Below are 5,718 nucleotides of genomic sequence, written 5' to 3'. Positions count from 1 at the left end.
GCAAGGGAAAAAACCTCTGAAACAGTCCTTGTGTGAACAATCTGTTCAGGTCACTTCCCAGGCAATGAACAAACTCCAGCATTTATGCTCTGTGTTCCTCTGGTCAAGAGTCAAGCTCTTTGGAGAATCTGATTGGCTTACTCTGGATCATTACCACCCCTTTCCCCCCTCCACACACACACACACAAACACACTTTGACTCAACAGACTATATCTAGTGAGAAAGAAATCATTCCACAAAGGAGAAACTGGGATGCTATTTTTTTAAAGGGAGAAATAAGAGTGCTCCCCAAATAACAACTGTCTACTTCAAACAACAGACCCCCAGATTCCCAAGACAACAGAAAACAAACCCACAGGCTTACTTGCGAACAAAAGCTTGTTCATCAGTAGATTTTAGAGCCTCTTTACACCTTAACATCTTTCTAGTTTCCTGACTTTTTATCTGAGAATGCTGCTGCTGACAGTGTCATCTTAGTCTAGGAAAATGACTTCAAGTCTAGAGAGTAAAACCACTAGTTTGCCCAAAGTTGCCTGCTCAGAAAGTCTGCACCTGCACACTTCAAGTAGCTGGAGAAAAAAAAAAAAAAAAAGCACCATTCTCATTGATTTCATTTCAATTTAAGATCACAACCCTGGCTTGCTGCAGTGACTTTATTTATCCCTGGGCAATTGATTCCCCAACTTTTCTAGCTTATTGTGACAGGTAGACTCTAAGATGATCTCCAATTCCTGCCTATTCTTTCAGGAACCACTCCAATCAGGATTTCACCCCCACCAGTTTACTGAAACTGTTCTTATCAGTGTCCAATGAGCTCCACATTGTTCAATCGAAAGGCGATTCTCCGTACTCTTCTTGCTTGACATAGCAGCAACAATTGGTGGTTATTGCTTCCTCCTTAACATCTCTACTTGGCTTCCCAGACAATACTCTCACTTGATTTTTCTGTGCCCTCTTTGACCACTCCTCCTCAGTCAGCTTTGTTTTTCTTCTTCTTTCCTACTAATAAGCATTGGAGTTTTCCAAGGCTCAGGCTTCAGATCTTTTCATGTTTTCATCTATATTCTACTCTCTAGGTGATCGCAGTTGGTCTCACTGTTTTTAAAACATGGGCTCTTGATGCACTCTCTCAAATCCACCCCTTCAACGTTCTTCCCCAGCAGTTAATGGCCCCCATACCCCTGGGTATTAAGACCCAAACCCTTGCAGTCATGTCCGACTTCTCCTTTTTGTCTCTTACTCTCCGTGCTCCCTGTCAGCAAATCCGGTTAACCCAGCTTTCAGATATATCCAGAATCTGTTCCCATCCTGGTCCAAGCTATCCCTTGCTTGCCCAGGTTATTTGCCCTAGCCATCAAAGTGATCTCCTTGCATCCACCCTTGCCCCAGTACAACAAAATAGCAGCTGGGTGTTGAAAACATAAATTGGAACCCATGTCACATTTCAGCTCAGTATTCTACAGTGGATTCCCATCTCACTCAGAGCCAAAGCAATGATCCTCCATGACCTGTCCCCCCTCTCATTGCTTCTCACGTCTCCCAGCACCCTGCTTGTTCTTGCCACTCGGGCCACTCTGGCTTTCCTGCCCCTTACACACCAGACACCTCCTTACCCACTGGCATTTGTTCTCCCAGTTGCCCAGATTGCTGTTCTCCCAGATGTCCATGTGGCTAAGCTACTCACTTCAGACCTTCGGATCTGCACTCAAAATTCACTTTCTCCGTGACAACTTCCTGTTCATCCTATCTAAAACTCCATTACATCCTACACTCACACACACATAATTCTGTTCTTCCCTGATTTATTTTTTCTCTCTAGCATGTATTTTCTAACATACTGTAAATTATATTTTACTCATTTATTTTGTTTATTGTCTGTTTTCACTAAAAATGTAAGTTCTATAAGAAAAGAGATTTTTCAAAAATTACTGCCACCTTCTTATGCCTAGTATACTGAATAATTGTTGAAGGCAAATTACTGATTTGTAAGCACTTCATTTTGCTCATCATCTTTCACAGTTCAGTCTAGATTCAAAATCAGGGTTCAACACACAGCTCATTTTCCAAGTCAGTGAATTTCTTACTCCTTCCAGGTGTGCAAAAGTTATCCCTTTTTCTGGTTATGTTGAAAACAAAGAATCAACAGGTTTAAAACTTGCCTTTTTTTTAATCATAAGGGCAGGCAGGACCATCTACATAATCCTGAGATCTCAGACAAAATGAAAATAGGGATTCTCCCTCATTCAAAAAGTATTAAGGATTCCAAGATGGTGACAGCAGAGCACTAATCCAAACATGGGGCCCTACGAGACGCCACAAGTCATAGTCCCATGATGGTTGCCCCATAGGCAGTTTTTTGTTAGAGCTAGTTTTTTTTTAAAACTTGCAAAAGAAGCATGTGATTTGATAGTTAGGATTCCCTTTTCATGTTTCCTCATGTCCATGCTCCATGATGAGTCTGTATTATAAAGGTTTAAAGATTCTAAAGAGTCTATTAACAAATCATCAGTCCTGTAAGCCACATAACCACTTTTTCTGGTTCCAATCTGACATCTTGGTTATATAAATTTCCATCTACTTATAATTATTTATTGTCTTTTATGTTAACAATTCAGGGCTTTCCTCATAGCTCAGTTGGTAAAGAATCTGCCTGCAGTACAGGAGACCCGGGTTTGATTCCTGGGTAGGGAAGATCCCCTGGAGAAGGAAATGGCAACCCACTCTAGTATTCTTGCCTGGAGAATCCCATGGACAGAGGAGCCTGCAGGCTACATGGCCCAGGGTAGCAAGAGTCGGACAAGACTTAGCAACTAAACCACCACCATGTTAACAATTTAAGATTACAAATCTCACTGCTGTGATATTTTTTAGGACATTTATTTACCACATAAATATGCACTATTTCTAACAGAAATATTAAAGATGCTCATTAAATCAAAAAGCATTGAGTAAAAATCTATAAATGTAAATCACAGCATTTACATTTACATTGGCTCTTTAAAAAATTTAGGCATTACGTGACAGGAAAGCAGACTATTTGTTGAAATATCCATTTTCCTAAAGCCAATTAGCCAAATAATCAGTTTGTTGAATGATTAATTTGCCAAGTTAACTAAATTAAATTAATGTGGTTTAACATAAATATTTAGCAACTTGAATAAGACTGTTTCATTTTGATTACTGATGATGACATATATAGAAAAATTATACACACATTTTTTATATTATGTGATATTCACAGTGTCACATATATATGGATATATTATGTACACATATATGCATATATTTATATTTATATTTATACATGTGAAGTGAAAGTCACTCAGTTGTGTCTGACTCTTTGTGACCCCATGACTATACAGTCCATGGAATTTTCTAGGCTCTCCTGAAGGCGGATTCTTTATCAGCTGAGCCACCAGGGAAGCGCAATAAAACTGAAGTGGGTAGCCTATCCCTTCTCCAGGGGATCTTCCAGATCCAGGAATTGAACCGGGGTCTCCTGCATTGCAGGTGGATTCTTTACCAACTGAGCTGTGAGGGAATATTTATTACATACTTACATATATAGCTAACTTGTTACAAGACTAGGTGTACAGGAAGTAAAGATATCTGGGAGGGATGATTATAATCCCAAAAGGACCATGTGTGGTTAGCATAAATTAAGTAGAAAAATGAAACAAAACACAATAGAAATGACCACTTTATATATTAAATACTATACACCATTTGCTGGTGGAGATACTTGAAGAATTTTATGAAAGAATCTTAAAACTGTTAAAATTCTGGCAAATAGAAATAAATAAAATGAGGTCCCTAAACACTTTATTGATATATTGAAAAATTAGAAAAAGTTTTCCTTTTTGTTATAAACAATATAGATTCTTCCTTCAAGAAAGTGTGCCTATTTCAACAACTCCTGATTAGAAACCACAACATCAGCATATGTCTGTAACAAGATTTTTCACCTACTTCTAACTTATTCCATATTTTTAATGACATTTTCTACTTTTTAACACTAAAAGCATTTTAAATATCCTCTTTTGTATCTTTTAGCCTCTGCCTCATAGTCCATTTAAATTAAAAAATTTAAAAGCCTGTGCAAAAATTGAAATTTTGAATAAAATTGAATTCACTTTTTAGTGAAGTCATCAAAATTTAATTTAGATCATTTAATTTTAATTTGAAAGTGCCAGAAATAAATCAAAATTAACCAAACAATTCCAGAAAGAAATTCCATTACTTTTTATTTTGGTTATTGATATTGAAATATATACTTTTACACGATGGTTTTGTCACTAAGTCGTGTCCAACTCTTGCTACCCCAGGGACTATTGCCTGCCAAGCTCCTCTGTCCATGGAATTCTCCAGGCAAGAATACTGGAGTGGGTTGCCATTTCCTTCTCCAATATGTCTACAAATTTCATAGCTAATAACCTAAAGTGAGCATTTTTGTTAAAGCTGTTAATTACTGCTCTATTCCTCAGTGATCAATGCAAAGATATAGAGAAAAACAATAGAATGGGAAAGACTAGAGATCTCTTCAAGAAAATTAGAGATACCAAGGGAACATTTCATGCAAAGATGGGCTCAATAAAGGACAGAAATGGTATGGACCGTCTAGTCAAGGCTATGGTTTTTCCAGTAGTGATGTATGGATGTGAGAGCTGGGCTATAAAGAAAGCAGAGCACCAAAGAATTGATGCTTTTGAACTGTGGTGTTGGAAAAGACTCTTCAGAGTCCCTTGGACTGCAAGGAGATCCAACCAGTCCATCCTAAAGGAAATCAGTCCTGAATATTAATTGGAAAGACTGATGCTGAAGCTGAAACTCCAATACTTTGGCCACCTGATGTGAAGAGCTGATTCACTGGAAAAGACCCCGATGTTGGGAAAGATTGAAAGCAGGAGGAAAAGGGGACAACAGAGGATGAGATGATTGGATGGCATCACCGACTCAATGGACATGAGTTTGAATAAACTCCCGGAGTTGGTGATGGACAGGAAGACCTGGAGTGCTGCAGTCCATGGGGTCACAAAGAGTCAGACATGACTGAGTGACTGAACTGAACTGAATTAACACTACAATCTTTAAATTTAATAAATTTGGCAAATCATTAATTAGCAAATTGGCATTCAATTAGATAATTTTCTGCTCATTGGTCTGCTTCTGGATAGAAGAGGGGAAGAGTAAAAAAAGAAACCCTGCATTAATATCAATTTTCAGAAGATGATGGATGAGAAAAACATTAGATAGAAATAACTGGAGAAACAGGAAGAAACCCAAGCGTATTAGGAGGAATAGAATTTCAAGAAAGATGTCAACAGCGTCAGGAGCTACCGCGATTTCCAGGAGAAGAAAGGAAGGTCAGGGTACCTCTGCAGGCATTTCTTTCAGCAGAGCAATTGACAGTCCCTTAAATTATAAGACGACTATAATTAACTGAATCTAACAACAGCAAAAACATTTAACCCCGCTGAAATTCCTGAAGAGCAAGGAATCTTGCTCTTTTTTTATTTCTAATTTTATTTATTTCACTTTAGAGTTCTCTCTTTCCAAGTCGTCAAATTTAGTAAATAAAAATACAGAATGACAATTTAAAGGCAAATTTCAATAAATAATGAAATTTTTATTTCATTAAAAATAAAGTTTAAGTATGTCCTAAGCATTGAAGTCTGCCAAATAGGAACCAGTGCAGGGCATAAAAGCCCTGGCTCTGA

The sequence above is a fragment of the Cervus canadensis genome, chromosome 12 (assembly GCF_019320065.1).
Source record: "Cervus canadensis isolate Bull #8, Minnesota chromosome 12, ASM1932006v1, whole genome shotgun sequence".
NCBI lineage: Eukaryota > Metazoa > Chordata > Mammalia > Artiodactyla > Cervidae > Cervus > Cervus canadensis.
Note: the sequence above shows the minus strand (reverse complement) of the source record.